Source organism: Poromitra crassiceps, assembly GCF_964638095.1.
Source record: "Poromitra crassiceps genome assembly, chromosome: 1".
Classification (NCBI taxonomy): domain Eukaryota; kingdom Metazoa; phylum Chordata; class Actinopteri; order Beryciformes; family Melamphaidae; genus Poromitra; species Poromitra crassiceps.
Window position 1 is genome coordinate 26,277,206 of NC_139623.1, and position 25,607 is coordinate 26,302,812.

Genomic DNA, 25,607 nt, shown 5'->3' on the forward strand with positions numbered 1-25,607 from the left:
TTCAGCTGTTACGGTGCGCTTCTTGTAAATATGGTGTGCTGGCTGTTAGCTCAGTGGCTACTGAAGCTACATCAAGCTAGCAAGTCAAGCCGCGGATAGCCTAGCCGCAACTCGCTAACACGATAGTCAGTCCGCATTAGCAGATACTTTAAGAGAGTTCTGCTTTGTTGACAAAGAATTCAGCTCTTATAACTCACAGACTTGATAGAACAAAAACGATGAGCGAAAATGAAGAGCAAATGTGCCATTCATAAAACTGGGGATAGTCTCGGCGTAGTGCGACCGCCTCCGTCTGAGGATGGCTTGGCTGTCTCAAGTTGAGATCGGAATTAATAATAACGTCAAGATTTTTAACTTGATCCTTTGGCTTCAAAGATAGAGACTCAAGGCGTGCAGTGATTTTATTTGTTTTTTGTTTCTTTGTTCTTTGGGACCGAAGACGATCACCTCTGTTTTGTCTTTGTTTAGCTGGAGGAAATTTTGGCACATCCAGTCATTTATTTGGTCAATGCACTGGCACAATTGGTCTCTGGGAGCATAGTCACCTGAGGAAACAGTTACAGTTGGGTGTCGTCTGTAGGCTACATGATAGCAGATTCACTCCATTTGGCTTTTCCATCAGGTCATCCTGTCTTTGAAGGTACAAGGCAGTAGATTCTTGGAGACATCAGTGAGCCATGTCAGCCTGGTGTTGCAGCATGTGCTGCAGTAGATCTCATGCTTTTCAAACCTGTCCAACAAATCAATATAAAATATCAAACAATGTTGCTGCCTGTCCAAAACTCTATAGGCTGTAAGTCACATTGGTTAATTTGACATGTGTTATTAATACAAATTTAGCGTTACTAGATTAGAGACTAGTGAGCAGATTACTCAAATATACTGTTGTGGAGGTAAGCCACATTTTTTAAATGAGGTTGATAGTTTACCCACTTGTTTTCAGATCATCTATCAATCAATGAGGGGAAATTAGGTGGCTAAACTACCGTACTCACCTTGGATAGTTTACCCACCTCATTACCAACCATTACACCCCTGACTGTAACGTTAGTTAAATATGCTGGCTGCAGCAGTTTATGTTGGTATTTCTAATATAGTTAATCACTTAGCTAGCGTTTTAGTTCAAGTGACAGACCAAGGGAAGCATGCAGATTGATCATGATTCACATTAGCATTGCTCATAAACTAGCGTAGTACTGCATTGACTTAAGCTCACAAAAGTTGTTAATAAAATAAACAGACTTTGAAAGGTTAGTGGTAAGAGCAAAATTACCAAAGAACTTACCATAAATTAGTCTTTTATTTGGACTCAGATTATGTTGAAAAGACATCTTAGCGAACGCTGCCACCAGAAGCTGCCGAACTTTCACGACTGACGTCACGTCTTAACACCGAATTGCTGGCTTAGGTAATATTATATAAATTAATGCAAATCATAGTAAAGTGCCACTGAAAATCATTCCAAAAAGTTGACAGCGAGTGGTGATGTGGTGTTTGGATTTTGACAGTAACCAGGAACTACAAGCGCAACATGAACCACGTGATACATTTCCAAGCCCGCTATTGGATGATAACTACAAATACGTCATGCATGTCGGACCCTAAAAATAGCTGACCGCTCTCTTTGCCGGACAAAAGAGAAGTTGACAAGAGTTAGCGATCACAAAATATGACCAGAAAATGCGAGTGGCAACAGTTTTATTTTCATTTGTTGAAACCTGTCTCAGTTGTTAATAAAGGACTGGGTTTTCCCTCTGTAGGGATAGTACAAAAAATAGATACAAAATCTCCTGTTGGCCCACCGTCTATAATGACTGCATACGGATATTACTGAAAAAACCCAGGTGGAGTAGTGCTAGTGACCTCTTTTGGAAGGCAGGAGTCAACACCTTTCAGGCGCTCTTGAGAAATCTAATGTACAAATTTATTTGTCAACTAAATGTTTCTCAGAATGCAATTATTATGCTGCTGAGCTCAGTCACAGATGTGGAAATCTTGGTATAAGTGCCTTCTCCTAATTGTTGTATATGTTTGTTTTTATGGACCTTGTGTCTGCCAATAAAGTTGATTGATATAAGGAGATTAATCAAAATGCTATGGGAACCGAGAGCGAGTGCAGGAGAGCTGATGCAGGTGTCAGAGTGGGAGAGATAAGGTGCGTACAGTAGCCTATTGCTGGAGATTCAAGTTGTGCTCTGTCTGCACTGACACTGCCGCAGTTATTACTTTTAGCTGCGTTGTTTTTTCATCAGGGCAATGTCCAGAAGATATTGGCTCATGAGAGTCTGCAAATGCAGATAGATAGGCTACAGTAGCAGCATGCATGTTGTCTGTTTCAATAACGAAAGTGTCCTTACCGAGAATGACATGCCTGGTGAATGCCGACCAAATATTCTTGCTGCAAATTCGGCCTCTTAACAACACTGGAATAAAGATCAACTATTAGAGGCTATAAAGAATAGACTATAGAGAAATAAATTGATTCTTTAAACAATTATTTTATAACGTCCTTTGTTTAACCCATTGATACCTGATGCAGCATTTGTGTGTATATCCCTCATTTGTGTGTGTATCCCTTTAAGACCGGGAACTGCGTCATACGCGGTTCACGGTCTTAAAGGGATACACAGACAAATGCTGCATCAGGTATCAATGGGTTAATAGTGTCCGGTAAATATTCGATATGGCCGGAATTCTGGAACGTTACCGGCTGCATTGGCCATTTGAAAAAATGCCTAGCGGACAAAAATGCAATGTTATTTTGGCCGGTAAAAAAGATTCCATCTACCCGCCACCTGGCCGGTCAAAAAGTTAATTTCGGGCCCTGCTTGTAAAACGCATGGTATTTGCTGATGTGGGTAGCAGTTAGAAACGGGATGGTCTCGCACCAAGTGGACTGCAATTTGGTAGCCTATCTATTCTTCTTGGGACCTGTTTCATCCATTTCCAGTTGCAAAGCGAGCGGAGCCCTTTGACTGTATACATATGGCACCCAAGAGCTGCTTGAGCTATATTAGCGGCCTCCGTTTTGCAAACTGTTTTTATTGTTTTATAAGACCAAGCTTTTTAGATTTCTAGCCCTTTTACTCTGAACCAGTGTATCAAATAAAATTGTACTTTTATACTTTTTATACTATAAATTCCCAAGGTGGCGTTGTCAACTTATGTACCTGGCTTCCTTACATGGTCACATAGGGATCACTTTTAACACAATTAAAAAGAGTGGAGTAATGTTGCCTCCACAACTCAGCTATATTATCAGCACCAGAGACCCCTCTATGGTGCATGGTAACAACGTATTGTCCCTGTTCAGGGCTTTCACCTCCATCCAGAAGTTGTTTGCAGACATAGCAAACCGCATATTTAGAACTAGTGTTAGTGAGCTTTTTGTACTCCACCTCAGCCCCCTGTCTGAACCTAGCAGCCAGAACCCAGGTGCTGTAAGCCTCCTTAGCTTCTGCATGATGGACAGCTACATATTTATTCCACCCTTTACTGTGATAAGAAACATGATTAGAGATGAAAGACAGCTGCAGAAAAGCATTTTGCTGAACTTGTAGTGTATAGGCAGTGGGTTATACAGGTATTTTGGAGTGTACTTTTTCTCTGTGGCATTCAAAGTGACGTGTACACACCTTTCAGCTGAACTGCACCATACAGTACAAGTGGCTGACCTATAGATTATATAATACACCCACCACCTTTTAAGCAGCATAGTCACCTCCTAAATGACCAGCCGATCTGAACTTGTTACAAAACACCAAGAGGATCAACAGCATGAAACCTAGCACTGCAAGTCCCAAACTGAGATCAAACAATGTTCTGAAGGTTATAGCCAAGAGTTCAAACTATTTTCTCCTTCAGTGGGCACATCTCCATTCACTCCATGTTCTTCCGTGGGCACATCTCCATTCACTCCATGTTCTTTTCCCATTATTGAGCCATTCTGTTCAACCTGAATCAGTGACCATGGGTCAGTCATTCAATTAGACCAGTAAATCTGAGTGAATCAAGCAGGAATAAATCCTGCTTCTGCAGGTGAGTCCAATTCAAGTTGCCCAGCTCAGGCTGGGGCCGCATGCAGTGACTCATTGGCTGGGTTTGGTTCACTTGGCTGTAAACAGACACCATTAGCCAGTGGGCTCATTAAGCCACTTTAGGCCAATTAACTTGCCTTCACATGCAACACGCCCAGCTGGAGGGCTCATGTTTGGCCTTTTGCAAAGGAGAAAAGGGAAGTAGAGAAGTAGAGCGAAAAGAGAACAGGTTGGGGTGATTATTACTGAATGCTGGGCTGATGACTGATTCTCATGAACATGCTAAGGTGCAGAGTTCACTATGGAGCAATGCTGAGGTGTGGATGAGGAAAGGGTTGGGAGGGAGGATGGGGAAAGGGGGAGGAACAGAGGAGGAGAAATATCAGCTGGGGTGAGATGGAGAGAGGTGAGGAGAAGATAAAAAACAGAATGAAGAGCTGCAAAGAGGAAAGGCAGGCATCTTGATAGGCCCATTAACTATAATGGCAGATAATACGATAGAGCCAGTGTTTACATGGAGGCATGGTAGAAGCTTTGTGGGATGCCACTGAACCATAGGAGAACAGACGAATGACACGTGTGTGTGTGTGTGTGTGTGTGTGTGTGTGCATCGGTATGCATTTAATTATACGTCATTAGCGCGGTCATGTTGAAATATTGCAGTCTTATAAATGTTGGTAATGCCTCAGTGAGTGCAGGCGCAGTGTGAGAGAAGAGAGATGATACAGATGGCCTCTCAGCCATGAGTCTGCCTAGTAACGCTGGATCTTTTCCAGCCCCCCCCCCCCCCCCCCCCCCCCGCCCAGCTGAAAGTGTCCTTGTATCTCGTCAGCTGACATCACTGAAATCAGTTGTGAATGTTGAAACCGTAAAAACAGACGCCAGACATGTGTAATCAAGACTGAACATGATGAGAGAGACTGACGGACAAAGTTCTGTAAAGTGCTGCGGCTACCTAATAACAGAGGAGCGAGAAAGAGAGACTAATGACAAAAGAGCAATGTATACAAAGAAAGAGCGAGAGGAAGAAACAGCGAGAGAGAAAGGAAGATGCCGTGATGACATAGCTAACCACTCTAGACTTATAGCCTTGCTGCCGAACCCTGCAATAAAACCCTCATCTAAACCATTGAGCTATTTATTTACTATGTATCTGCGGCACTGTTTACAGCGCTCTCCTCATTGCGCTGCTGCATGCATGTTAAGTTCCTACCAGACAAGTAGGCTTTCCGAAACTCTATATTCACAGAAATGAAAGGGGAAACATGACCTGTAATAGCAAGCACATTGCAACAGATGACATGTAGTCGGTCTTGTGTACTTGGATTACAGACCGAGGGCCCTAAGTGCATCGTGCAAAAAACCACGGAATACACATGGAAACCAAGGGAAGAGAGTGATATATGCACTGTTGTAATGTGAATGTTCATGTTTGGGGATTTCTATCAGGCAGGCACTAAGGGGTCTGGGTGGGGTCCTAGCGGCAGCCTAGGTGTTCAGCAGTAAAAGGAAAAGGCGCCAGTTGTAAGCAGCAACCTGTCAATAAATGACTGCAGTGCCTTTGCTGAGTCGGAATGGAGAACTGAGTCTGTTTACTCGTATTGACGTTATTACATGCACTACATGTCTTGACCCGGTGCAGGAAACAAAGCATCAGTCAATGACAGATAGGATACATGCACAACAGAATCATGTGCTCCCTTTTCACTTCATTCAACACAATATCTCATGGCACCTAAGGGTGAAGGAGTGGGATTGGCAGACCTGTAGTATCCTCGTCTTGACTCCTGAGCGTGCCGATGTGTTTTTAATCTCCTTTTAAACACGAATCCAAACCATAACCCTAACCTTAACCAAGGTATTTTGTGTTTACTTTGTGATGGTGGTGATTTACAGCATTTACTGAATTATCTAAACTCATATCTTATTATTTTGCATTCTGCAGTATGGCTACTACCCCACAGACCGTTGCTGACTTGTAGTAGAATTAAGTCGTCTTAAAGGAGAATTTCGTTTTTTTTAACCTGGACCCCTCTCCTCACATTAATTATGATCTGACGACTCACCCAGTGATCTCGGCAGCGTTTCTGGCCGTCCTACGCGTTGGTTTGAGATCAATACTCTCCAATCCAGTCGTAAAATAGAGCTCCGTGGGGGCCAAGTGGCAGCCTGTCTTTCCTGCGTCTAAATAGCCAGTTTTATTCCCGTTTTCGCCACATATCGTCATAATCTCATCCCTCAACAACCACCAGACTGATATTTCCTCCCGGGCTGTTTCCTGGAGTCTCCCAGGGATCAAATTACCTCATTCGTGATCTCGGTCACCAAGTCTCGTCAAGTCCCGCGATACTTTCCTGCCGGCTGGCCAACTACAGTAGTTGGCCATCTCAAACCAACGCGTAGGACGGCCAGAAACGCTGCGGAGATCACTGGGTGAGTCGTCAGATCCTAATTAATGTGAGCAGAGGGGTCCAGGTTTAAAAAAATGAAATTCTCCTTTAAGCCTTTGACACACTGTGCAATTTTGGGCTGTCCCAGACGAAAGATGACCAACTTTTAAGAAACGTGGAGATATCTGTGGTCGTGGCTACAAAACGCTTGTCTTGCATAGTACAGTGAGAGAGGTTCAAAGACAGCCGTTGTCACAGTCTTGTGACCAAAGATAGCCTAGGATGAATTCTGACAGCTATGACGACGTCTGATAACAACCAACAGAAATTCGGCATGATCATATCAGTAGGCTATAGATGTTAGATCAGGGGTCACCAACCTTTTTGAGGTCGAGGGCTACGTGAAGGGTAGAGAGTCATGTGGGGGGCTACCTGTTGAAATTTGCTCGATTTACCTTTAAATAATGAGTATTATGCATTTACCGTAATCGAGACATACACTCTTTTCTTTCACTGTTGTGAAGAAGAACTCTTCCTCCCTCTCCTCTTGAAATTGGTAATGTTTTTTCTTTCCCTTTTCTGCCATTGTTCTTGCTTTCCATCATTTAGCTTAGCCAACTGATGTAATCATTGGCAGCTGGCAGTCGCACTGTCGCAGAGTGAATGACGTAGTGACGTAACGTAAAACTAAACTTTGACCCCAGCCCAGGTGGATCAAAATAGTTAATCAATAATTAATTATACACAGACAATGAATTATACACAGACAATAGACGTTTTTAAAACGTATGCATTGTTAAACCAATTATTTTCTACATTTGTGTGTTATTGTGGGAAGGGAGGAGAAAAACAAATAAAAAATACATTTTTCTGATTATATTTTTTTGTTTTGTTTTTCCTTTCTTTCCCCTGTGTCTGAGCCTGTTTGTCTTTTTTTTCTTGTTTGTGTAAAAAACAAAACAAAAAAAAACAGGTGCCCGCGGGCACCGTGTTGGCTACCACTGTGTTAGATGTTAAATGTTAGTAGACTAATAAATATATTTTTTTATATATATATATTTGTTTTTATAGAACTATACGAACAAGACAAACAGGCTCAGGCACAGCAAAAGAAAGGAAAGGAAAAAGAATACTGTATATCATCGACATTCAACATTACAATGTGGTGCTACCAGCCGCATAAGGTGCTTTAGGCCGGGAGCCAGCTATACCCCTCAGGATGTTTTCTGCTACCTTTTTTTCACTATGGTCAAGTCTTCACTAAGCCGTTTTCAAAGACCCCGTAGTTGAAGCCTTCCCAGTCTACACTAGAGCAAGCTCCGAGCAGTCTCCGTCCATATTAGCTCATGCGAGATGCCCGCAAGATGATGCTTCACATACACTGGGCATGCGCACGCCTCTATGTTTAGTACTGGAGTCCACAATGAGAGGGCAGCAACTACACCTACGGTCAAGGCAAAGAAGAAGAAGAAGCAAACTGTCAGAAAACACCGTTACCTTTATGATCTTTTAATAATGTTAGTAGACCATTTAGTAGACACATAACTGTAGGCTATAGATCCCCGTTATGAGGCCAGTTTATCAAAAAATAACGCCTATTTCAAAATCTGACTTTTGAGAGCAGGGGGTCCAGCCAGCACATCGATCATGCTAGCTGATCAGAGCTGCTCGCTTGGACCATCGACATATAATAAAGATTCATATTTATCTCAGTGGCCTGGTCACATTTACGTCCGTGATACCAGGCGAAATGATCTGTGCGGTTCTGTGGTGATTAGCTCATGTCTTTGTAGCATTATGATTATGATTTAATTCATTGTGGAAGATAAATGTTGGTTTAACAGATGCAAATAATTTCTTACATAGCCTCCATGTAAAGTGACGCTATGGGCAGACCATTGGGCTCTATAACGTTATGTAACATGACGATCACATTTCAATAAATATCGTTTTTGCAGATTTGTTTGTTTAATACTCTTCTGTATTGGACATTTAAAGCTGATACACACTTGTCTAGAGGTAATTATATAAGCTCAGTTAAAAATATGGCAAGCTAATGTGTCATTATTGAAAAACATCATTTATTGATAGAACTCAACATACGATCACGTACTGTATGTTGTGTAACACTTGACACAATCAAATGTGTAGTCACTTTTTCACAGCAATACTGTACAGTCCAGCCCACCATGGTATGGGAAAGGAACTGTTTGAATTATATTGAAATATATGTTGCATGGTGTAGCCTATGTAATGTATGTCGAATTGTTACAGATATCACCATATTTCATTTCAATAAATATAAAGCATTGATTTGAAACAGGCTGCTGGTCAGTTGTTTCTCCGTCGTCATGTCTGGTCCAATCTTCGGTTGGTGTGCGGCATGTCCTCTGTGGACAGTAGCACACAAATCCAGCCCGCTACAATATAATACTACGCTAACTAGGTCATGACATTCACGTTAACGTTATAGCCTCCAAATCGATGCTCCAAATATCTACTGTAGCTAGCTAGCTAGCGTTAAATAGGTTACATCTGTAACCACGCTGAAATGTGAGTGCATTAACATTAATATTTCTATTAGGTCAAACACACCTTAACGTTATGTGTGCGGCCGTTTTTTATTAACACTAGCGTTAAGTCTATGATCAAATCTAGCATTTCGGTATATTCAGTGTGTGTGAAAAGGATAATGTTATCATGTTAGCATTATTAGCACATAATGTATACAGTCCATGGTAAAACGTTAGCAGTGACCACCGACAACTTCATTCACTCACCAAAAAAAGTGGAAACTACCTTTCTTTGAGGTACGGTTAATACAACCAACTGCATTGCAAGAAAACATATTTACTGTCCAATATTGACAAAAAGACCGCAACACAACAAACGCAACCGCCAGGTCAGACAATTAGCCTAACGTTAGCCACAGTACTTAGCAAACAGGCTGGGCTCATAGACGGCTGGGCTGCGGCAGCAGAGCAGCAGCGCCCACTCACTCGGACATGCCCTCATTTATGCATAACTTTAAACCCTTATCAAATGTAAACGGGCGAGTTATAAAATATATTTCTCCCCCACATATGTTATGAAAAGGTTAAATCAGTTATATATATAGACCAAAACCGTGTTAATGACCAGGCTGTAAATATGTTTAATTACAGTTAGAAAGAGGGAGCATTTAAACAGGAACAACGGGACTCCTGAGACCTGCCTCAAGTGGCCATTTGAGGAATTACAACTTAAACAAACATTTCCGCAACTTCAAGGGAAAGTGGTTGGGGTTGGGGCTTGGTCTACACACATCAAACCTGATGTCCTACCCAAGTTTATTAGATCCAACTTTGGAGTGTGACTTGAATAAACTTATAAGATTGCTCAAATCTTACAGTGTGTGAGGCTGTGCTTTATTTAAAATTGGCTAAGTGGGTGGTGGTGTCTGTGGCTGGCGGCGGTGTCAGTGATGTCTGTCATCATGATGTCTTCAGTGATGTCACTTGAGCAATTGTGATGGCGCCTAAGTGGGTGGGCGGTGTCTGTTTTTGGGAGCCCGCGGAGCGGGTGATTTCCATAACTGCAGCCATGGCGCATCATCTCCAGAGTCTCTCTCCACCCTGGGAATCGATAACCTGACGCTGCCAGATGGACGGTTTAGCTCCACATACGTTTCACTAAACCAGTCGATCTGGGAATGCAGTAACCCGACCCGCTGATGGAGGCGGGCACTTTTTCCAAGCTACTTGGCAGGTGATTGGATGACCCATCTGTCTATCACCGCTGGTGCGTGTTAACTTCAACCAATCAGATCGCCGAAGGTGCCTGTGTCTGATCTCCGTGGTATTCATTGATTGAGTCCTCACTGTCGTAAAGTCACCTTCGAAGCATGAAGTTAGATTCTAACGAACTAGTTGTGTGGCTTAGCCTTCCCAAATGTTGAGGGTCGTTTTTTAGAATTTAATACATAGAATTGGGAACGTTACATTCAATTTCATTCAGACTGCCTGTCACTTCCGCGGCGGCAACCATGTTGACGAGTGAAAAGAACTACAAAGACCATGTACCCACTACTTGCCCAGACGAGCTTGAGCCCGCCTAAGGCTGCCGCTGATTTGTCGAGCCGGCATGGTTCGGCCAATCATCTTAACTGCCTGTGCATGACAAGATGGATTACGTCGAAAGAATCTCTTTTGATCTCGCGAGGTTATCCATCTTGCAAGCAAGGTTAGGGAATCAAGTGTGCATAGTAAATTAAAATATATTTGGTTGGTTTATGTAAACACACGAACAAGTTCTCCATATTTAATACTTACCTGTTCTATTGGTTTCTTCTGTCTACCTACCTATCCAGCTCAGTGGCCTTGTGGTCTGAGTGTCCGCCCTGAGACTGGGAGGTTGTGAGTTCGATCCCCGGCCGAGTCATACCAAAGACTTTAAAAATGGGACCCATTTGCCTCCCTGCTTTGCACTCAGCATCAAAGGGTTGGAAATGGGGGGTTAAATCACCATGTGATTCCCGAGCGTGGCTCACCACTCCCCCAGGGGATGGGTCAAATGTGGAGAACAAATTTCACACATTGTGTGACAATCAGTGGGACATTACCTTTACCAATATATTCAGTAATGGGTTACTTATCTGTTTATGGGTCTCCTCTGCCTGCCTGTTGTTTAGTTTGGAAAGGTGTTATTCGCTGCTGCCTCCTTGACCTGCTTCATTGTTGACTTCTTGACCTGTAGGTATCTTTGAGTTTTCTGACCAGCCCCGGCGTTGAACTGGGCTGGGCACCTCTTGGTCTCTGGCATACAGTATGTGTGATGCCACTCTACTACCAGGATACATATCGTAAGAACAAATATTAATTTTACTCTCGTTTTATTGGTGCTTGACCTAGTATATTTCTTCCACCCTCCTTTTTTTATTAGTTTTTACACTTTACCTTAGATCCTCTCCATATGAGAGTGTGCTGACATGAATGTCTAGTGGACCCCTGGGAGTTAGACCCCACTGGTCAGGAACACAGTGGTCTCCCAAGCCTCCGGCACACTCAAATTCATCATGAATCACTTTAGTTGCCTAAACTTAACCAAGTACGGCAGACAACCATTGTGTTACTTTTGTTTTTAATTACGGTGGAGGAGCGTAACTGGTGTTGGCGAAATAGGGGTAGCCCACACGTTATGAAGTGACGGAAAGTGGTGCTGACCAAACATCAGTATTTGACAAGTTGGGAGTGACAATGTGTTGGTTTCTCTTTTGACATGAGCTTTGACATGGCCTTATTTGGAGTCAAGTCAAGTAGCAGCAATGAACATTCTTGACAAAATCTTGGTGAGGCCTTGGCAAGTTGTTAAATATTCAAGAACACTGTGTGTAAAATCGCTAAAGAAGACCACAAAATAGGTGACACGTTACACTTTGTTGCTGATAACCGAGAGCTTACTTTATAATTATGTTGCCCGGGTTAAAAAAGCAATACAATGCAATACAACTGCACCTTTTGCTTGGCCGGACAAGTTCCAGTTCCAGACTATACATCCTGCCCATGACCTTCCCTGGATCATAACCCACCACCATGCAAATGTGCAGCCCAATCCAACAGTAGTTACCAGGACTTTCCAGGCGTGGACCCCAGGAAGACTAGCTGTCATCTAGGCGGCAGCTAATGTGGAACCTTTTAAATAAGCAGATAAACTTTCCAGGGGTGCATAAAAGACCCACACACATGCACACACACACACACACACACACCCCGTCAACCTTATTATATAGACGGTTTTCACCTGTGTGTTGCGCAACAGCCTGCAAGCCCCACAGCACTTCCGTTTCCTCAGCTTCTTCTTCTTCTGTGTTTTATGGCGGTTGGCATCCTTAAATGTTGTATTACCGCCACCTATTCAGTAGGCTACTGAATTGTATCATCTTCACAGTGCTAACTATTTACAGTGTCCGCCACTTTCTCAGCTGTTCAAAGTGAAACATTGATTCTATTTCTTTTTCTTTGCTATGTAAATGTTAGTAGCCTAAGGGTTAATGCACCAGGAGATGTCCATTACATGGGCAACCGACTAATACCTGACACAATCATTACCATCCCGCTAGCTTCTGGTGCAATGGAAACGTACGTTCACTGCTCCAGTAAATAGGACGAACCTTAGCAATGGGACTCAATAGTCCACAGCCAGAAAGCTATGCTAGCAACTTTCAAAGTCAATAACATTGCGTAGAGCTGACAATGAGTAAATATAATTTACAGTATGTTTAACAACAAGACAGGGTAGCTATCCAGCCACATCATCGTCCCCTAATCAATTAAAAAAATCACGAACAATGATAGGCTCTGTCGGCTGCAGCCAAGGATAGCGTACTACAGCCTGCATTGACCACCAGGCAAACCTGTCTGCCAAAGTGCCTTGGAAAAACCATGCGTTTTAACAAATGGCTTTATTTAGTGTGTTTTTACTAGTCTGCATTACCGAGAGCGGGTGTTTTAGAGAATTAGGAGACATCATACTATAATTCGGCTGTCAGTAAAAACCTTGTGAATCCGGAGGCATTAGCTAATCACCACAGAGCTGTACAAATCATATAATTTGATTGTTTTCTCCCCCTATGACAATGCTATGTTCACCCGGCCGTGCTGCTCAGAGCCCGGCTTCTGTCAGCTGAAGTGACTGACTCGTACTGGTTCTTCAGATCTCCGACAACAAAAATCTGATTTCTAAATAGCAGTTTTATTTTTGATAAACTGAGCACACAAGGGTAATCTAAATGGTTACTTTGACCGTCTCCATTTTTTTCTAAACTTATAAAAGTGACATATTAACCCTTAACGGCTGTAGAGCAGAATGGCTCTGCTGTAAAACCCTCATAGACGGTTTTCACAGAATGGTCACTCCTCCACCTTATGACTTTTTTTCTTTTCTGTCAAACACCGCAACAGGAAGTGAGTTGGGGTTCAATTTAGAATAATGTTTTTGTTGTCAAGTTAAAACCGTGTATACATGGAGGATTTAAGAGAGAAGCTACCTGAAAACAACTCTCCTCTCTCTCTTTCAGTATCTCTCCCCCTCCCCTCTGCCTCTTCTCTCTTCCTTTTCTCCCTTTAAACATTTTTTCTCCTTTATTCTGGCTCTCCATCTCTCTCTGCCTGCCCATGTTTCTTCATCTCTATCTCCCTCTCCATCTGTCTTTCTTTCCCTCTGTCTCTCTCTCTCTCCTGCCCCTCTCAGTCTTTCTCTCTCACTCTATATGCCTCTTTTACTTCCTCCCACTTTTTGCTCTGTCCCCGCTATCTCTCCCTCCTTTCTCTCTCTCAGTTTCTATCTCTCCCTCATTTCTCTCTCTTTCTTGAAGCCATAGGCTATGGTCTAATTGTAACCATGTGTGTGTTTGATGATTACAGTGGCAGCTCTGTCAGACTCTGAGAAACTTTACTATAACACATGAGGTGGCACACACGGACATACGCACACACATACATTTAAATACATGCATGCACACACACATGTGCAGAAGCACACAGACTCCCACTTGCGTCACACCGGCAACGGCTCCAGAAAAACACCCGCTGCTTACACACACAGAGGAAGTCATCTTTGGAAGAAAATAAAATCCTGCAAATTCATGTCATTGTGGTAAATATTTTCAGATCATGGTTTCGTGAAGTGACAATACCCTGAACCACATGGATAAGTGTTTCACAGAAATGTGGTGATGAATGCTGGGGTAAATGGCCCTCTTCCTCTTTCTGTGTGCCTTGGGGGAAAACAGCAAACAGCCAAGCTTTGTGCATTGTACTGCTGTGTCGCTTGATTAGAAAAAATGCTGTTGTGTCTTGCAAAACAAAAGACATGCCTGATGCAGAATCAAAGAAAGCCAAGACCGAGAGGAAGGAGTAGGAGAAGAAGAAGGACATTGATCTGGTGTGTGACTTGTAGGATTTCCAGGCCCCCGGACAAGAAGTGATACTGCAGATATCAGACTGTAGTAGTAGGACAATAAGAACAGCTAAGCTGCTGTGGCATTTCGGCTCTTATTGTGTCCCAAGCTTTTTGATTCACAGCCTCCTGACACACTGTGATGCCTAGTTGTCTTGACTATTTTGTTGCAATCATAAATCCAGGCTGCTGAACACCATCCCAAAGATTGTTATCCCATAAATCGTTTTGCAACCTCAGAAACTCATCCCCAGTCCCAGGGGGTCCTGAGCCCCGGTTTGAGGATCACTACTCTTACTGAACAGTAGGGGTGTCACAATATATCGTCCCACGAAATTTCGCGATAGTAAAACGTCACGATATGTATCGTTGAGATGAAATCTCATATCGCAAAAAAAAAAAAAAAAAAAAAAAAAACTTTTTTTTTTTTTTTTTTTTTTTTTTCAAAAATAGACTAAGAAACGTCTTTGTTTGTTGAAGTTCAATGTGTGGAAAGTAGTTTAGTTGAACAAGTCTCTGAAGAGACACATGAGAAGTTATACAGGAGAGAAACCATTCAATTGAGTTTCTGGCAAAACTGTTTACTTGACAGGAAAAACTGGAGATGCATAAAAAATAGACTAAGAAAAGTCTTGTTGTTTGAGTTTGAAGAAAAACTGAAGATGCATAATGAGAATTTATACTACTGATAAACATTTTAGTTCAAAGTAAATCTAAGTGACGGTGTAACTCATTCTATTTCAAGATAAGCCTTATCTCCAATCTCATGTTTTTTCTAGTTGTTATTGTAATAACAATTTCCCACAACAGCATGTTTTGTATCTGTGCATTTCAAATAAAATACTACTTTTCCAGTCATATATTGTTATTATTCAAGTTTAAAAAAATATTGTTAAAATCGTATCGTATCGTATCGTTATCGTGAACCCAGTATCGTGATACGTATCGTATCGTGAACTGAGTGTATCGTGACACCCCTACTGAACAGTGTACAGAACAGAGTGAGGGGGAAGACGTTACTGAACAGTGTACAGAACAGAGTGAGGGGGAAGACATTACTGAACAGTGTACAGAACAGAGTGAGGGGGAAGACGTTACTGAACAGTGTACAGAACAGAGTGAGGGGGAAGACATTACTGAACAGTGTACAGAACAGAGTGAGGGGGAAGACGTTACTGAACAGTGTACAGAACAGAGTGAGGGGGAAGACGTTACTGAACAGTGTACAGAACAGAGTGAGGGGGAAGACATTACTGAACAGTGTACAGAACAGAGTGAGGGGGAAGACATTACTGAACAGTGTACAGAACAGAGTGAGGGGGAAGACGTTACTGAACAGTGTACAGAACAGAGTGAGGGGGAAGACGTTACTGAACAGTGTACAGAACAAAGTGAGGGGGAAGACGTTACTGAACAGTGTACAGAACAGAGTGAGGGGGAAGACGTTACTGAACAGTGTACAGAACAGAGTGAGGGGGAAGACGTTACTGAACAGTGTACAGAACAGAGTGAGGGGGAAGACGTTACTGAACAGTGTACAGAACAAAGTGAGGGGGAAGACGTTACTGAACAGTGTACAGAACAGAGTGAGGGGGAAGACGTTACTGAACAGTGTACAGAACAGAGTGAGGGGGAAGACGTTACTGAACAGTGTACAGAACAGAGTGAGGGGGAAGACGTTACTGAACAGTGTACAGAACAGAGTGAGGGGGAAGACGTTACTGAACAGTGTACAGAACAAAGTGAGGGGGAAGACGTTACTGAACAGTGTACAGAACAGAGTGAGGGGGAAGACGTTACTGAACAGTGTACAGAACAAAGTGAGGGGGAAGACGTTACTGAACAGTGTACAGAACAGAGTGAGGGGGAAGACGTTACTGAACAGTGTACAGAACAGAGTGAGGGGGAAGACGTTACTGAACACAACAGTGTACAGAACAGAGTGAGGGGGAAGACGTTACTGAACAGTGTACAGAACAGAGTGAGGGGGAAGACGTTACTGAACAGTGTACAGAACAGAGTGAGGGGGAAGACGTTGGACTGAGAATGGATGACATGCCAAAGGGACCTGGATTGAAACTCCTCTGCTGAGGCAACAAGACACTTAACAGGGTTTCTTAAAAAGGAGAACAGTTGATTTTTTTTTTTAACTTGGTCGAAGACTAGACATGAGCATTTTCTGTGAAACTGTCCCCCAGTGAGTCAGCGTATTTACCAGGCCTGTGAACTTAATTGACCTAGAGAATCTCTGGTCTTAATTATGTCTTCCACATGTCTGTTGAGAGAGAGACAGACAGAGAGAGGGAGAGAGAGAGAGAGGGAGGGGGGGAGTTGTGCAGCAGTCTTCTGCAGAAGTATACTCTGCAGTTGACTATGACTTTTATTTTCTCTGGTCAGAATCATCCTGTTCTCAGTTCAGTATCTAGCTCAACGGCACTTGATACTTTGCCAGGACACAAAAAGGAAAAATCACAATTATTTCTTTGATGATTTGTGCATCAGGGCTGGGTTTAGACCCTAACATGTGAATCCTCTCTTCTCTCATCGCTTCTTCTCTGCTCCTCTCCAGTTTTCTCTTCTTTCCTTCCTACCCATTCCCCTCTCCTCTGCTCCTTTCTCCTCCTCTCCCACAGTGCTATATCAAACCGCTGTGTCATGGTTGAACCTGAGCGTGGGAAGGCGAGTCAGTCTGAGGTTGCTGTGGTGATAACAGGATTTACAAAACCACAAAAGAAGAACTGTCTGTGAAGCCATCTTCACCAGAACAGCTTCTTGAACATAATCCACTGTCTGAATGGGCCAAGATTTCCGACCAATGCAGATATAGGCACGCACGCACACACACACACACACACACACACACACACACACACACACACACACACACACACACACACACACACACACACACACACACACACACACACACACACACACACACACACACACACACAGAGTTTGTTGCCAAAGCTCATCTGAGCTATTTATCTTCTATTACATGGTGCACTCTACTGGCCTGTCAAACAAGGAAACAGTAAACCTGTCATCCTCCACTAATGCTGCAGTTCCCCTTTCATGGCCAGTCACAAACAAATATGTTGCCACAAATATGGCCAATCAGTGCATCTTTGAAGATGCTGGACTGCTGGGTATCCGGGTAGTGCAGCGGTATAGAATCCCTGCCTACCAACACGAGGGTCGCAGGTTTGAGCCCCAGGGGCGTTTCTAGGGAGTGGTTAAGGTGCTGGCTAGCTTGGGTAAACCCAGCCTCCACGTGACCTCTATGTAAACTTACGCTACAGGCATAGCCTGTGACATCATGTTGAAGGCTGGGTTTACCCAGGCTAGGTGGCATCTGTGGCTGACATTGCTGTGTTTCAGAGGCTGTAGTGGGCTCATTTTTAAAGCTAGAGTGAAGTTACTGATATCATATTAAACTAGAAGACCTAACACCCAATGTACACCAGATTTGTTACGGCGTTGTTGATCCAGTAAAACTGCCAGATCAGACTCTAACTCTAACCCTAACCCTGACAGACTAAAGACTAAATCTATCCTGTTTTATTGATGATGGTTATTCATCTACATGTAATTTTGACATTCAGTGCATTCTATACTATAAAGATGCACTGAATGTGAAAATGACATGTAAAGTACAACAACTCAGTCACCAGTCCGGTTTAGGAGGCTGGTTATGGCACAAATGAACAGCTTTCATTCAAATGAATGGGTGTGTCCTACTGTATACCCTCCTATGTTGCGAGTGTCATACAGGAGTGATTATACAGCCATTTGCCGCCATCTAGTGCCACTTTATTTCAAGCGCATCTGTCTTGAGGAAAAGTACTCCAATGTTCCTACTATGATCTTGAACTGTTCAATTTAGAATTGTGACCAAGTCTTTCCTAAAGCTACAAAACAAGCAATGAGTTGCAGGATAATTTAGTGCAGAGGTTCTCAAATGTTTTTCAGCCAAGGACCCCTTACAAGATAGACAATATACCGGGGACCCCCTCATTCTGATTTATGATTTTGGGCTAAGCTTAATTGTTTCCACGGTAACATGCTTGACTTTTAAATTGATAGGTTTGTTAGAGTAGAATGTAATCCATGAACCATTTTAGATTTAATGCATACAATATTTTCGTTGAACTATGAATTTGCACACACACAAAAAACAGTTTTTATTTATATTTTCCTGAAAACTTTTTGCGGACCCCCTTCTAAAGTGCCACGGACCCCTGGGGGTGCCCGGACCCCCATTTGAGAACCACTGATTTAGTGGACACAGTGACAGTATAATATTGTCTCCCACAGTAGCCTAAGGGTGACTCTAGGATATGTTTGTTTGTTGTTGGTCTCTTCTTGAGTCCCCAGTGTGATTCAACCGATTATTTCAACTATGGAAAACCTAGTCAACATCCCTTCCTCAAACAGGGAAATGAGTCTCTGAGTCTCAAATTTGGGAAGGAAAACTAATCCAATAATACAAGAAGATACCAAGTCTGCACTTGGATGACATATCAATAACTGACCTATTTAGTGGAAACCAAAGCAACTTCTAAGAGGTGGACTCTACGGCCGGTGAGACAGGCTGCTGTATTCTGGAAAGATCGAATAAATTATGAGTGATTCATTAATCAGATAAAGCATTTTTCTCCTGGCCTAAACATTGACCTACATCTCCTGTTAAACATGTTCATCTGTAGACATTGATTACAGTGTAGGTTCTCTAAAACCTGTTTAGTAGTAATGCATTATTTGAAGGGGCCTTATTATTATCTCCAATAATTGTAACAATTTTCTGCTCACTGATGAAACCTGTATTAGTTGTACCCATCGTAATATACCTCCCAAAACTTTCTTTCACAAGTCTAGGTGTTACCCCCATACCTCTGGTGACTATATCAATGTCTTTAAATGTCTTGTTTTCAGTTCACAAACAACATAACTTCTTAGTGTACTGGCCACATTATTCTACTACAGATTCTGACATGCTTCATTCCTAACTGGGACAGAATTGTAATTTGTTTTGTTGATTTTAACATTCATGTGTGTTGTCTGATTACTCGGTTTGCTGTGAAGAACTTCCTATACACTGTTGATTCTTTTAATTTTGCTTCACGCACCATCTGGTCAAGACCCAATCTTGGACAAACACTTTGTCCTCTCCTTTTTGGTTTGAATATAAAATTTGTATTAAGAGAGAGACAGAGGAGCGGCGGCTGAGCATAGAGGCAGCTGGAGGGATGCTGCTCGCTCGCTCCACTTACTGGCCCCTCTCTGCTGCCTTTCCCCTGGGGAACAACGCAGCGCCCACAAGGTGAAGTCCACCTTACCGCTGCTGCGGTCAGCCCTGCTGCCTATCACCGACCTACTCATGTTGTAATGTGCATACAGCAGAGGACGAATATTTGTCTCGCATTGCGAATAGAACGACAAACTTATGAACAGCCTCCCGCTGTTTTCAGCTCATGGACTGTGCTCAGGCAGGCAGCCGAGGCCCCAACATCATCTAATTGCAGCGCCGCAGAGCCAGCTGGCTACGCCTCTTGACACGGTCTGGCTACGCCTCTTGACACGGTCTGGCTACGCCTCTTGACACGGTCTGGTATACACATCACCCTTCAAAATAAAATACTCGTTATTTTTCTCTTGATTTAAAGAATTACAAGAACAATTATGCTTTCTATCTTCCACACTGAGCGTAGTTAGGCTCGTTTTCAACTCACCCAACACATTTTGTTTTTCATACTGTATATTTTATGGATTTGGAAAATGTTTCTAAATCATTTTTAAAGGTTGTAGACAGAGTAGAGTTTTGCTATACAGTATTTACATTTCTGTATAAAATATTTGGTCAAAATAATTACATTGTTCATTAAAAATTATTTTTTTTACCTTCAATGAATATTCAAAATTTGACAGTTTCAAGTATAAATGGTGGTAGTGCATCAATGCTATATTTAATCCATAAATAAAAATAAATAATATAAAAATAAATAAATAAATACATACATAAATACAAAATAAATGAATAAATAAAAATAAATAAATAATAGGCTACAAAAAATAAAAAATAAAAATAAAACATAGCTAAAAAAAAAAATCAATAAGGTCTCTGCCTTTATACACTGTTCTCAAACTTTTTCATGTCAAGGTCCCCTAAACTAAAACAAATTAGACCACATGGACCCTCATTCGATCATATTTGATCAGGGTCCCCCATCTGATATTAGATGTTTTATTAGGAGATAGTGTGTGGCACCCATGGCCAACATTCTGTCATTGTCAACACAAAAACAGCCCTATATTGCAGCAGACAGACAGACAGACAGACAGACAGACAGACAGACAGACAGACAGACAGACAGACAGACGGGGATCACAGACAAAGCTGTCTGTAGCAGGGCTGAGCAAGTGGACCTGGCTGAAATATCAGTTCTGGAATGAAGGTGAGTAACGTTATTTCGGTATGTTTTATGTTTGTCATTTTTATGTTGTCCTCTCCATGTGGCCATGCTTGCAAACTTATATCAGCTATAACAGATGTGTATGTTACATTAATGTGCTTTCAACAGGTAGACAGACAGTCAATATCCTACTTTCCGACTTTCTGTCTGTCTGCTCGACTGTCTCACTGTCTGCCTGTCTACCTGACTGACTGTTGTCAGACTGACTGCCTGTCTACCTGTCTGTCTGTCTGTCTGCCTGACTGTCTCACTGTCTGCCTGTCTACCTGACTGTCAGTGTCTGAACTGACTGTGTGTTTCACTGTCTGTCTACCTGACTGACTGATGTCTGTCTGTCACTGACTGACTGACTGTCTGTCAGACTGTCTACCTGACTGACTGACTGACCGACCGTCTGTCTGTCTAATTGTCTGCCTGACTGTCTCACTGTCTGCCTGTCTATCAGACTGACTGCCTGTCTACCTGACTGTCTGTCTACCTGACTGACCGTCTGTCTGTCTCACTGTCTGCCTGACTCTCTCACTGTCTGCCTGTCTACCTGACTGACTGTCTCACTGTCTGCCTGACTGTCTGCCTGTCCCACTGTCTGTCAGTGTCTGAACTGACTGTGTGTTTCACTGTCTGCCTGTCTACCTGACTGACTGATGTCTGTCTGCCACTGACTGACTGACTGACTGACTGTCACACTGGATGTTATGTAATTTAGTGTATAGCTTTGTTGCTTTGAATTTGACATTAGGCCAGGCATGACAATCAAGGCCTCTTTTAGGGCTGTGACGTCTGACCCCTTTTGTTTTTGCCTATCCTTAGTCGCCAGCTTTCTGCACCGCCCAGCCACCGTCATGGTCTTCGTCACCAGTGTCCGGGCCGGCCTCCTGAAAGGTTCCGCCTGTGTCGTTGGTGTCCGGGCCATCGTCCAGGGTTGCTCCACCCTTCGGCCCTGCCTCCCGGACGCCCTCTACACCTGTTGTACGCCCTCTACACCAACGACACAGGCGGAACCTTTCAGGAGGCCGGCTCGGACACTGGTGACGAAGACCATGACGGTGGCTGGGCGGTGCAGAAAGCTGGCGACTAAGGATGGGCAAAAACAAAAGGGGTCAGACGTCACAGCCCTAAAAGAGGCCTTGATTGTCATGCCTGGCCTAATGTCAAATTCAAAGCAACAAAGCTATACACTAAATTACATAACATCCAGTGTGACAGTCAGTCAGTCAGTCAGTCAGTGGCAGACAGACATCAGTCAGTCAGGTAGACAGGCAGACAGTGAAACACACAGTCAGTTCAGACACTGACAGACAGTGGGACAGGCAGACAGTCAGGCAGACAGTGAGACAGTCAGTCAGGTAGACAGGCAGACAGTGAGAGAGTCAGGCAGACAGTGAGACAGACAGACGGTCAGTCAGGTAGACAGACAGTCAGGTAGACAGGCAGTCAGTCTGATAGACAGGCAGACAGTGAGACAGTCAGGCAGACAATTAGACAGACAGACGGTCGGTCAGTCAGTCAGTCAGGTAGACAGTCTGACAGACAGTCAGTCAGTCAGTGACAGACAGACATCAGTCAGTCAGGTAGACAGACAGTGAAACACACAGTCAGTTCAGACACTGACAGTCAGGTAGACAGGCAGACAGTGAGACAGTCAGGCAGACAGACAGACAGGTAGACAGGCAGTCAGTCTGACAACAGTCAGTCAGGTAGACAGGCAGACAGTGAGACAGTCGAGCAGACAGACAGAAAGTCGGAAAGTAGGATATTGACTGTCTGTCTACCTGTTGAAAGCACATTAATGTAACATACACATCTGTTATAGCTGATATAAGTTTGCAAGCATGGCCACATGGAGAGGACAACATAAAAATGACAAACATAAAACATACCGAAATAACGTTACTCACCTTCATTCCAGAACTGATATTTCAGCCAGGTCCACTTGCTCAGCCCTGCTACAGACAGCTTTGTCTGTGATCCCCGTCTGTCTGTCTGTCTGTCTGTCTGTCTGTCTGTCTGCTGCAATATAGGGCTGTTTTTGTGTTGACAATGACAGAATGTTGGCCATGGGTGCCACACACTATCTCCTAATAAAACATCTAATATCAGATGGGGGACCCTGATCAAATATGATCGAATGAGGGTCCATGTGGTCTAATTTGTTTTAGTTTAGGGGACCTTGACATGAAAAAGTTTGAGAACAGTGTATAAAGGCAGAGACTTTATTGATTTTTTTTTTAGCTATGTATTTTAATTTTTAATTTTTTGTAGCCTATTATTTATTTATTATTATTTATTCATTTATTTTGTATTTATGTATGTATTTATTTATTGATTTTTATATTATTTATTTTTATTTATGGATTAAATATAGCATTGATGCACTACCACCATTTATACTTGAAACTGTCAAATTTTGAATATTCATTGAAGGTAAAAAATAATAATTTTTAATGAACAATGTAATTATTTTGACCAAATATTTTATACAGAAATGTAAATACTGTATAGCAAAACTCTACTCTGTCTACAACCTTTAAAAATGATTTAGAAACATTTTCCAAATCCATAAAATATACAGTATGAAAAACAAAATGTGTTGGGTGAGTTGAAAACGAGCCTAACTACGCTCAGTGTGGAAGATAGAAAGCATATTATTGTTCTTGTAATTCTTTAAATCAAGAGAAAAATAACGAGTATTTTATTTTGAAGGGTGATGTGTATACCAGACCGTGTCAAGAGGCGTAGCCAGACCGTGTCAAGAGGCGTAGCCAGCTGGCTCTGCGGCGCTGCAATTAGATGTATCTCGCCGAGGCAGGCAGCTGCTGTGACGCCCCACCTCCCTCCGCTGTCTAATCATTGAAAGGGTGTGTTTGTTTTTACTTCAGGCGCGTGCAAGTGGGGTGGAGAGGGGGAAATAATACTGGTCTGGGAGAATCGTGACCCTGCCTTTAAGTTCGATGATGGAAATCGAACGCTCATTTCGACTCAAATTAACATTTTTCTTGTTATAACGAGTCAGAACTTGTTAACTTATTGTTAATTTGATTTTCCCTGTTTAGACTAGATTGAGAAGATTTGATCTTTGACACAAAGGAATAAAAATCCAAAGGAAACGTCTGAAGCAAATCCCCTTCTTCATCATCATCATCAGTGTCACCACTAGATCTCCAGCAGGTGGCACCAAGGTGGCAGGATGGCCTAGTGATTAGAGAAGCTGTCCTTGAACCACAGGAGGACCTGGGTTCAACACTGTCTCTTTGTTTATTTGCAGTCACTTCACAGATTAAAGGGATAGTTCTGATTTTTGGAACCCTAGCCGTATTTGCTCCTGTCTGGTGTGCAAACTGACTGAGGCTCATTGAAATGTACTTTGTGTGCTTTCAATGACACTCAGTCAGCTTGCACAGACAGGAGCATGACCCCATTGACCTTGCCTTGTATTGGTTTGTGGCCAAATATCTGGAGCTACTATGAGGAACAGCATGGATCGTGCTAAGAAAGGAATCTACCACTCAACATCATCATTGTAAGTAGCAAATAGGGCTCCAAAAAGCGGAACTATCCCTCTAAGTAAAATTTGGGAACATAAAATAATAATTGCTACAGTGTACTTACGGATGTTGGGCATCCAGGGAAATCAAAGCATTTTCTATATCTAATACAGTAGAGGTTAGAGGTTTAATGCATTAATACAATTTACCCCAGGGTAAATTTAAGTTTAGACAGGGTAAGCAAATCGTTACACAACTTAAAACCTTGATTTTTACATGTTTAGCCCTTTGACAAGAGGCTATAACCATCATGCCACTAGTTTGATTTCAGTAGTAGACATTGTGGCTGTCTTCTGTTCCCTTTGCTCTGATCAAATTCTTCCTTGGCTGTTCCTTTTTTTTTTTTTTTAGATAATCTGAGATGGCTGAACCACAGCCCCTTTGTTTTGCATTCATTGTCGCTCTATAATATTAGAAAATACCTCTTGAACACATATGTGTTTAAATTAACTACATTTTAAGTCAAGAATATATAGTAATGCATTTATTCAGATATGCTGAATGCTGTCATGTAAAACTGATTCACACAGGCGTCAGGCCTCCAGTTATGTTATGCTAACTTTATGACTCCATATTTTACTTCATGAAGCCTTCAACTGATGAATCATGACAGCTTTACCATGATGAAATAATTTGACATAGCAAAAATTAAAATTAAAAAAATCACCTGGCTCTGGCTCTGCTTCCACTTGCTTTCCTCTGTCATATTTTAAGGGAAATTAAATGTTCTTCCAGTTCCCACATCTGTGATTACATAATTAATTGTGTGTATGCTGGTTGCCTTGCCATGATACAAGTGGTGGTATAAAAGGGTCTTAATATGTCCTACCTCCTTGGCTTGGATATACCTGCCTGATAGAGTACATCCACTAAGGCAGGACACTTATTATTCTTGCAGAGTGATGCAGTAGTAAATAAATCAGACTATGACCTATACAGTTTAAACAAACAGTAAACATAACATTACCACAAGAAGAAGAAAAAATCAACTCCTGACAAAGGATATTCTATACTTGTCATAAAATGCTAAAATATTAAATTATGTGTTTGTTGTGTTTACTGTGTTGTCCTGAAATTGTGCTTGTCTTGCTACTAGGGCTGCAGTGGAAATTAGTCTCTTGACTTTTCACTGTATTTATTGCTGAAGGTGATGCACTCTGATTCTATAACTGTCAAAATGTTCTTATGCCCTTTCATGAACTAGGCCTACTTTACAACTTTCAAATA